The 10,287-nt window shown below is 47.1% G+C and overlaps 1 long non-coding RNA gene across 8 annotated transcripts in view; it reads left to right on the top strand.

Annotated features, from left to right (window-relative positions):
• LOC117203385 (uncharacterized) overlaps nt 1–10,287 on the top strand; it is a 117,264-nt gene that overhangs the window by 75,706 nt on the left and 31,271 nt on the right. For all 8 annotated transcript variants that reach the window (XR_004486125.2, XR_007477772.1, XR_007477774.1 and 5 more), the window contains one exon: nt 3,603–3,666. This is a non-coding gene — a long non-coding RNA (uncharacterized LOC117203385). The remainder of the gene's footprint in view (nt 1–3,602; nt 3,667–10,287) is intronic.

The following is a 10,287-nucleotide window of genomic DNA, read 5'->3' as shown; positions in this document are numbered from 1 at the left end:
GACCCACGTGCGAATGGAGACTCTCAGGGCTCTCTCTGCATTTGCTGCCACGGGGAGTCCCTGTGTGCAGGACACCAGCCCCAGAGAGACCAGCTGTGTACATACGGGACGGCAAGGGTGGTCTCTGGTGTTGTCTCAGTGGAAGAGCATTTGGGAACATGGGGAGCCTCGGGAGCCAGCACTGTGGGGATGGACCCCACAGAGGACCGCTGTATATATACAGGAGGACCTGAGACTGTTCCTCAGAACTGCCTGGAAGGAATCTCTAACTGGAAGGAGAGGTTCAGGAGTAACTTCCCTTATGCCCAAAGGTCTTTGGCCTTGACCTCCTTGAGGGTTCAGTGTGCCTTAAGTTGTGATCCCTCCAACGTGGTCGAGAGGCAGGGGCCCTGTGGGACTGCGCCTTTGTCCATTCCTCCCCGAACCCCGTTAGAATGTGTATTCTCCGTGGTAGCCCAGTTGGCTTCAAGCTGGATTTTAGTGGAGGCAGGAACTTAAGTAGGAGAACAAGGTGTAAGAGAGGAGAGGACCAGAGAGACCTCTGAAGCAAAGAAAGGAGATTTGAGGCTCTGGGCTTGACTCTCAGGAAGAAAACAGTAAAATCAGGTAGAATAACTGACTCTGGCAGGTCCTGTAAAGAAAGTACTTGGAAGGAAAAAAGAAAGGATACGTAGGATTATTGAGCACCAGTGTGCGAGGCACTATACTAGCTATGTTTAATCGTATAACTCTTAAAATAACGTTGTGAAATTATCCCTTGAGGGATAATTAAACTGAGACGTAGATTAAGCAACTTGATAAAGGTCATAAAGGTTGGAATCATGAAATCTGTTTTTCAGATTTTATTTGGGAAGAAATATTAGAGACAGAAGCAAGAGTATATGTTTGCCTAAATTTAAGAGCTAGAACTATAAAACTCTTAGAAGAAAGCAGGTGAAAATCTCCGTGACCTTGGATTTGGGAATGGTTTCTTAAGTATGACATTAAAAGCACAACAAAAGAAAAAAATAGATAAATTGGACTTCATCAAAATTTAAATCTTTTGCGTTTCAAAGGGCACTATCATTTGATAGTGAGAAGACAACCCATGGAATGGGAGGAAATACTTGCAAATCATATAGCTGATAAGGGATTAATAATCCAGTTTAAAAAAGAACTCCTACAACTCAACAACAGCAAAAAATCCAGCCCAATTCAAAAATGGGAAAAGGACATGAATAGACATTTCTTCAAACAAGATATACAAATGGCCAACCAGCACATGAAAAGATGCTCAACATCATTAGTCATTAGGGAAATGCAAAGGAAAACCGCAGTGAGATATTACTTCGCATCCACAGCAGGCTATTCTCAAAAAGAAAAAAAAAAGGAAAATAACATGTTTGCGAGGATGTGGAAAAATTAGAATTCTGCTGCATTGCTGGTGGAAATGTAAAGGGTGCAGCTGCTGTAGAAAATGTTTCATGGTTCCTCAAAATGTTAAAAAGAACTTCCATATAACCTAGCAATTCTACTCTGGGGTAAATATCCAAAAGAAATGTGATGTGTTATGGAAACTGACTAAATTCCAAAATTTAGTAGCTTTCTCCTGTGATCAGAGAAATCCCTACTTCCCTTTTCAAAGGTTTCTTTTGCTTTATTACTGCCTGGGGTTTACCCCTCCCCATGTTCTAAAGATCACAGTTAGTTACATTTCTGAGCCTTTTACAAATGTCTGCCAATCCCACATCAAGAATCAAATGAAGGCACAAAAGGATAATTTACATTTAATATGCAGGATGAGATGGTTACAGCCTATTAGGAGGGCTGCAGGCTCTCCATAGCTACATGTCTTTATAGAATGAGCTGAGGGAGAGGAGTTCCCTAGATGCCTTCTCCTTCCCTATTTCTTCCCTAGCTCATACTGTGGAATTAGGGTGTGCCTTGCATACACACAAATTCCATGCTGCCCATGTATGCTTTACTGCCTTACAGATGCTTCTCTTACTCTCATGGTTACAGCAGTGTATTAGTTTTCTATTACTGTGTAACAAATTACCACAAATGTGGTTTAAAACAACCCACAGTTTATTATCTCATAGTCTCTGTGGGTCAGTTGTCCAGCTTGGTCCTCTGCTTATGGTCTTACAAGTCTGCAGTCAAGGTGTTAGCTGGGCTGTGTTCTCATCTGGAGGCTTGACTGGGGAAGAGTCTTCGAGCTCACTCTGGTTGTTGGCAGAATTCATTTCTTTGCAGTTGTGGGACTGAGAGCCCTAGCTTCTTGCTGGCTGTCAGCTGGAGGCCACCCTCAACATCTAAAGGCCACCACAGAGGCCACGTGCAGTTTTTTCCACGTGGGGTTTCCCAACGTGGCCACTTCATCAAGCCCGAAAGTAGTCTCTAGAGTATGCTAGAAGACAGTCTTATATTATGTAATGTAATATAATCATATGTATGACATCCCATCACCTTTGCTGTGTGCTGTTGATTAGAATCAAATCACATGTCCACCCACACTCTCGAGGATGGGATTACACAAAGCATGAATACCAGGAGGTGGGAATCATGAGGGGAAGACACCTTGGAGACTGTCTCTGCAAACAAGGAAAGGTTTAGGTTGTTATCTGCTCTCATTTCTTCCATTTCATTCAGCCACATGGGCCTATTCTACTTTCTTGTTTCACTGCTATTTACCACCACCTGCCCCTGACCTTTGAAGTTTTTTCCAAACCCTTCTCAGGTTACCACAAATTTTTCAGCGTTCACGTTGTCCCTATGATAATGTCTTCTCTCTTTTCTTCCTTGATAAGGACAAAGAAATCCCCAGTTCCACCTATCAGCTAAAGAAGTAACGAATAAGCATAATTTGTAGGGTCTCTGTTAATTGACTTCTTTTTTAACCAGAGTGTCTCTCCTGGGACTTCTTCCAGCATAGGGAAAGCTGTTTTTTTTGTTTTTGTTTTTTTCATGAACCATTTGTTCTTACGCATTGCTAATCACTGTTGAGAGAGGCAAACCCTCATGGACCTTTAGTATTCCTGAATGTTTTTCTTACTGGGTATGCCAAGAATACAAGGCCCTGATTGTTTTCCATGCCATTTCTCAGGATTGTATTTGCAACAATCAACCTTGACAGATAAGGCAACATTTCCCCCTGGAAAAAGATCAGGCTTGTTTCTTACTATAAAATAAGCTGTGAATCACGGAACCTCAGTGCTGCACACATATGCCTTACTGCCTTACAGATGTTCCTCTCTTGTAACACAGCCCACTGTATGTGCAGGCATCTATCAGAGATCCTGTGCCACCCCCATGGCACTTGGTAGACATGGGAAACTGATGCAAAAAACCATGCTAAAGCTCTTGCTATGGCTGTGCTATGAGTAATAAAATCCTTTATATCTGATCCAGGAGTCCTGTGTCTTCTGCCAGCATTCATGGAACAGTAACAGGATAGCTAGTTAAGTTACAAATAGAGTAAAATCTCACACCCTGCACAGATCTTGACAGTCCTTATCACTTATTTTTCTAGAAGTTAAAGCTGATTTTGTTAATTTATCAAGCACCTCATGTGCGTATCTTGGAGCTTGCAGCCCTGAACCAAGCCCCTCTCTTGTCCTCAGGCCAGCCTGGATGTAGACGGTAAGGAAGGGGACGCAGAGACTCGGATGGCTACACATCTGACCTGTGAGTATCCACCTAAGTGTTCCAGTCTGTTGGGTGAAGGCTTTGGCTTGGTGTGAACTCTCGAGAGAGCCTAGGTAGTGTTTGACAATCTCTGCGGTGGCCGAGGTACAGAGGACTGCTACACCGGAGGTCCTGGTGCCGAGGGTGAGAGGTGAGGGAGGTGCACGTGGCTCACTTCAGCTTTACCTCTGCTGATGAGCGCAGAGTGAACACACCCTAATGCCAGATTGAGACCCTGGAGCCTGGGAGAGGAGGTGTGCTAATCCACCCCTACTCACCCCCAGTGTCGGCAGACCCACTGCCTCTTTAGGACGGGCACCTGGGCCTGGCTCCGGGGTGGAGGTCCTAGGTGTGGGTGTTGCAGGAGTCTGGAATTGCCCACATTGGGAAGAGGCCACATTCCCTTCAGCTCCAGGCCTCAGGCCCATTTGTGCCTGCCTGGTGGGGCTTTCAGCGCAACAGATGCTCCCAGCTTGGCAGGCAGGAGCCGGGGAGGGGTATGGCAGGAATTTCAGCTCAGAAGCTGGGCTAGAACAGGGCTTGGGGTGAGCTGGGCCCCTGTACGCTTGTATGTGTAACAAGGGTCAAAGGGCCTGGGTGCCTTGGTGCTCCTGGGTTCCCAGCTGAGCACTGAGTCCGCCAGGGACAAGCTGCCCTGATGACTGTGCAGCTGTCACTGAGGGAGCTACTGCTTCCTGGACTGCAGATGACCCATTACCTTCAGAAGTGTGTGATATTTGTGTGCCCAGCATAGTTGTAGACATTACTCAATGTGTGGCTACCTAGGGACAGGGTTAGAGTTAGGACTATGCTTGGAACAGCACTGACATAATGGTTACGGATTGGAGGTAGGTAGTGGTAAGCATAGGGCTGGAATCACGGTGATGTTAAAGTAGGATTTGGAATTGCGTTTATGGTTCCTGTTGATAAGAGCTAGTGCATCTTGTAGATCTCACCTATAGTAGCTGGAGAATCTGCTTATCTACATGGTGAGAATTGAAAGGGTCTATAAAAGTCTGCTTTCTTCCCCAGCACTCTGAAGTGTGGGTGGAGTAGGGGTGTCCTATCTGAGTTGATCTGGCACCATTTCCCTGTTAAAAAAGAAATGACAGGCCCAAAATGGAGTCACTTATGCTAAAAGGAAGACTTAATACCTGACCTTATTGAAGTTACAGCCTTCTCCAAGAATGTAATCCAAACTGATCGGTGTGGAAATTTCTGGTCCGCACCAGTGAGGTAATCCTTTCCATCCCCCAAAGGAAGATGAGGTAACCTGGCACATAGATCTCCTTCATCCCCTATAGATAGATTACCTAACCCTGAAATAATCTTTTTTTGTTTTTGACTTCCTTGTCATACTCTTAAAAAGCTCTCTTTTTCTATAGCCTTTTAGAGCTCCCCTCTACTTGCTAAACGGGATGCTGCCCAATTCATGAACTGTTCAGTAAAGCTAACTCGATGTTTAAAAAAAAAAAAGAGCTAGTGCATCTTCGATTAGGATTGTGTTAGGGTTGGAGTAGGGTACTGTTTGAGTTTAAAATTGGGATCAAAATGGGTCAAGGAGATAAATTTTTTGTTGGGGGTCAGTTTGACAGAGTAGGTCTGTCTGGTTTACTCTTCCTTTAGATTCTGTTTCTGCTGCATCAGAGAGACTGAGGGTCAGGAGCCTGCGGTAAACTGGGGACACTCCCGGGGGTAGGCATGGGAGTGTAGGTGAAGGACGGGGCTGCTGAAGAGGGCAGGGGACTGACTTGCTGACCGTGGCGTTCCTTTAAAAGCACACAGCCAAGTTGTTGAGACCAGGGGTGTGTGTGTGGATCCAAGACTGTCCTTATTAAAGGACAGGCAATGGGACAGAAATTACAAACCAGAGTTTAGAGGTGGATAAACAGACCTGGCCTGAGGTGGCCTATTAGTTTTATCGGGGAGAAAGGCTGGGAAAGATGGATTGGGAATGCATTTGTGTTTGTGGGCCTGCAAGATGGGCTGTGTCTGTCTGCATGTGTGTGGTGCCAGAGTCTGCTGGGGCATGTCTGACTCCGGGTATTCATGAGTCTATGTAGGTGTGTTTCCTGAACATGTCTCTGGGTACTCTGAGTTAGCTTCTGAGTGGCATTGTTGACTTTATGTCCTCCTGTGTATGTGTCTGTGTGGCTAGGTGTCTGTACGCATGTGTCTTTGACTGTGTGTGAGACTCTGCTCTGGCCTCTCACTTTCCCCTGACCCTCTCCCCTGATGCGCCCCAGCTGCCAGCACTATTTACTGCAAGAGATTGGCTTCCTTTCCCTTCCCACTCTCTGGATTCCCATGTGTCCGGCTGCCTGCCCGGGGCCCTGCCCCTGAGGCCTCTGTGTGGGGCTTGACCTTGGGAATGCTACACTCTGGAAAGCCCCCGATATGCTCTTTGCCCGGCTGTGGACCCAGAGAAGTTACAGTGGAGGAGGGGGACAAGGCGGGAAAGGGGGGCAGTTGGCAGCATGCACCCCTCCTTCTGGAAACAGAGCTCTCCTTCAGGCCCCCTCTTTCCTCCCCACGCTCTCATCCAGATAAAGTATTCAGGGTCCTGGCCTCACTGTCTGTGCGCATGGGAATGGACAGTCCTCCACAAGCCCGGTTAGGCATCTGGTCCTCTGCGTCCCCCAGCACCTTACAGGCCTGCCTGTGCTCATTCCTCACATCCCCACACACCCTCACGGCTGTCCTCCCTTATTTCCTGTCCCTGCCGTAGACATGGAACCACTCTTGTCCTTCATTCTGTGACAGCCCAGGCCTGTGCCGTGGAGCAGGTGGAGCAGCCGGCTTTGGATGAATGGTGAGGAGTAGAGGCTCAGCCCCTCTCACAGGTGCAGGAAGCAGCAGCGCCTTGGGGTTTACTCCTGTGCGCATCCTGTGGTTGTTGCCCTCCCTGCGAGGGCTGCAGTGAGGAGGTACAGTAACAAAGCAGCCACGGTCCCTATTTGCTGGGACTTGGTGTTTAACAAGAGAAGTGATTTTGTGGAGAAGCCATTCTCCCGCACTGCAGGCACTCAGTTGCCTGAAATGCTCTGTAGAATTCTGAAATGCTCTCTGTAGAATTCTGAAATGCTCTCTGCAGAGCCCAGGAGAAGGGCTCCAGAAGGTCAGAGCCATTTGCCACGACAGTATGGTATCTCAGAGGGCAGAGGCGAACTCCAAAGTTCCCAAGCAAGCATTGCTATATCCCTAGCATCTACCAGCAATTCTGGAGCAGTGAAGACCTGATTTTGTGCCCTGCCGTGAGAGTTTTCATTCTGATTTTACTTCTTGAGCCGAGGGGGAGCTGGAAGGTGGGGCTTGTGCTAGGGTTATAGGATGGGATGAGCAAGGCTTCATCCTTCTACAACATCCTGCATGAATCATAGGCTCTGACTCTGTCTTCTCTCAGCTCTTGATTTTGCTGAGAACTGAGAATCCTGAAGGTCTTGGTTCCAGCTCATCTCTGTGCCCCTAGCCCTTTGTTGCAAAACTTGGTCAGCAGCATAAGCCAATGCCGGCACGTGGCAGGTGGGATACATGGGAAGGACCCGCTCCACCTAAGCCAGGGTGTGTGCACATTAACCTCAGCTTCCCACGTGATGCTGCTGTGACCCTTCTGAGTCAATTCCCTTCATTCCGGGCCTCCCTCTCCTCTCCTTGCTCTGTGGCTCTCTGCCCAGCTCTTACCAGGCATGGAGGATGTGCCTGCCACAGGACCCCCTATGATCTTTGGGGATGCTTTAGGAAAACACTGGAGGGTGTGGCTCAGCAGGCCTGGGCCTTGTGCCTCCTCACCTTGGGGGGCCACAGCAGGGCCTGAGCTCCCATCTGTTAGGCACAGAATCACCCTTCAATGGAGGGACACAGTCATGCTTCTGCGCATCCTGGCTTTTCTGCATCCTGCTAGCAGGACACATTGTGCTAAGTGCTGGGTCCTATCAGAGGAAGAGTCCTGCCCCACGTCCTGGTTTGACGGTATGTTGAGCCATCCTGGATTTCCTTAGGAATCAGTGAGGCAGGGGCATCCCACAGTCCCCCATACCACAGCACGAGGAAGCTACAGCACTTCCTGCCCTTCCTGCAGCTTTTGGCTCCTCTGTGGTAGGTCAGAAGGTGGAAATGCAGACGTGCCACCTTCTGAGAGAAATGAGGTATCCAAAACAGAGGTCCCTTCCATCACTCAGGGCAGCCTGTTTGTCTTTCTGCTTCCCAGTTCTCTCCTCCTACCCTCAGACATCCCCAGTCTCTGGATGGACACTAGGATGCCACACCTGCACTGTGCCTCTAGCCTAATGCGCAAGGCTGCCTGCATCTAGAACCTCTCTGCAATCTTTCTTGCTGCTTGTCTTCCAAGAACACCTTCTTCACACACATGATCAGCAACTCAGCCACCTTGGACACCCACTGCGTACGCTGTAATAGTAGTTTGCCCTCGTAACTTCCAAAATCCGTCTCCACCTGTGGCTTTCAGCTTTGGTTCTTCATACCCCTCCATCCACCCCCAGCCATGGTCCCTTCCCAGCTCCTCACTTACCCTTTTGAGTTTTTGCCCACACTGTCGTACATGGGGGAGCAATCTTTCTTCTGATACTCAAAGTCTTACCTCATTAATGCTTCCTTCTCTCTATTAACCACCAGCAAAGTTTCTGTGCTTTTTCCAAGGCCATCTCCTGGACTTGGACATTTGCTCTCATCCCCTCACCTGTAACCACCACAGGGCTCCAGCATTCTCCCTTTGCTCTCCTGCATCATCAGTTTATCACTCCTCAAGTGCATCATTTATGTCAACATCAAATACTTTGTCTCTCACCTTCAGAAAAACCCCTCTCTGCGCCCCTCTTCCTCTTACAGCTGTATCCTTGTTTTTCTGCACCTCTGTGGAACAAACCTCCTTGAATTGATTACACTTGCTATCAGCAACTGCTCTTCTTTCATTCTCCCTTGAATCCACCCCAGTCATGCCTTCACCTCCATCACATGTGAGTCTGTTCTCAAAGCCATGAGTGAGCTCTGTGTTGCTAAATCTAGTGTTCAACTCTGGATTCTCATCTTACTTGGCCAATTCAGAATTTTTCATGCAGTTGATCACTTTCTCCTTGCCATATTTTCCCCTCTTGGCTTCCAGTATGTCACACTCTTCTGGATTTCCTCCTTCCTCCCTGCTACTGTTTCTCAGTCTCCTCTGCTTACTGGTTCCTCTTTTCCCTTCCAGTTTCTTTCTTTTTTCTGCTTTTTTGGCTGCACCTCATGGCATGTGGGATCTTAGTTCCCGGACCAGGGATAGAACCTGTGTTCCCTGCAGTAGAAAAGTGGAGTCTTAACCACTGGACCGGCAGGGAAGTCCCTCCCTTTCAATTTCTTAATGTTGGAATGTCCCAGAGCCCAGTCTTTAGATCTCGCCTTCATTTATACTCATTCCTTTGGTGACCTTACCTGGTCTCTTGGTTTTATATACCTCTGTCTATCTATCCATCCATCTGTCTATCATCTGTAGCCAGTACCCTCCCTGAGCACTATAAGGCTTCTATGTTGAGGATAGACATGGCCTATCCTCAACATAGACCACATTCTCATGGTCTCAGAAAGAAGCAGAGTGATTATAGTTATGAAACTACTGCAGTAATCATAGTAGCAGAGGAGGCAAGAAGAGGTTATATTCTGAATTCATTTTGAAGGTAGGGATAATAGGATTTACTGATGGATCAGAAGCAGATTGTTAGAAATAAAATCAAGGATGACACCAATATTTTTGGCCTGAAAAACTGGCAAGAGAAAGGTGCCATTAACTGATGTGGAAAATACTGTGATTGGAGCAGGTTTGGTATGTGTGATTGGGTGGTGGCAGTGGTGGCACAGGGAATTAGTTGACTTTTGAGATAAACTTTGGACATCCAAGTGTATATTTTGATGAGACAATCTGAGCATGTGAGACTTTCTACTACACAAGATAATGATCTCCATGGAGGCAAGGCCTGTGTCTTGGTGACTGTTAATGTCTGGCATAGTTCCTGGCACATAGTAAGTACTCAAATATTTTAATTGTTAAATGCAAGATGCCTCTCAAGGTCATTTTCATTGTGACCCCTTTATGTGATCCTACAGTCCTCCTCATCAGCTGACTACTTCCTCCTGTGGCAGGACCTCACATACCATAGCACTCATCACTGATGTAGTAATTTATCTGCCCCCTCAGTCCAGACTTTGGATTGATTCAAGTACTATTAAGGTATTGCTGTACACTAGCCACTATTCTAAGCCCTGGGGATATGAGACTCTATTGTAATTATTCAGGAAAGGAAGAGTGAGAAACTGAACTATAAGCAGAGGCAGTAAAAAATAGAGGAAAAGGGGCAACTTGATACCAAAATTAGAACCCAGTGACTGACTCGGTGTATGGTCTGAGTAGATGTATAGTGACATCCATTCCCTGACATTAGAAAAGAGTTTGGTGGGGTGGTGGACGTTTGGAAAATTTGAATTAATTTGCATTGTCTTTGGAGCAAGATGGAGCTTCCCCTGCTTGTTGGCTGTACGATTGGAGCTCAGAGGAAAGGATAGTGCAGAGAAGTGGCTTTGGGAATTACCAGCACATTAACAGTGAATGATGTTTTGGGTATGGATGTACAG

Source organism: Orcinus orca, chromosome 6, assembly GCF_937001465.1.
Source record: "Orcinus orca chromosome 6, mOrcOrc1.1, whole genome shotgun sequence".
NCBI classification, from domain to species: Eukaryota; Metazoa; Chordata; class Mammalia; order Artiodactyla; family Delphinidae; genus Orcinus; species Orcinus orca.
Note: the sequence above shows the minus strand (reverse complement) of the source record. Positions and strands in the feature narration are given on the sequence as shown.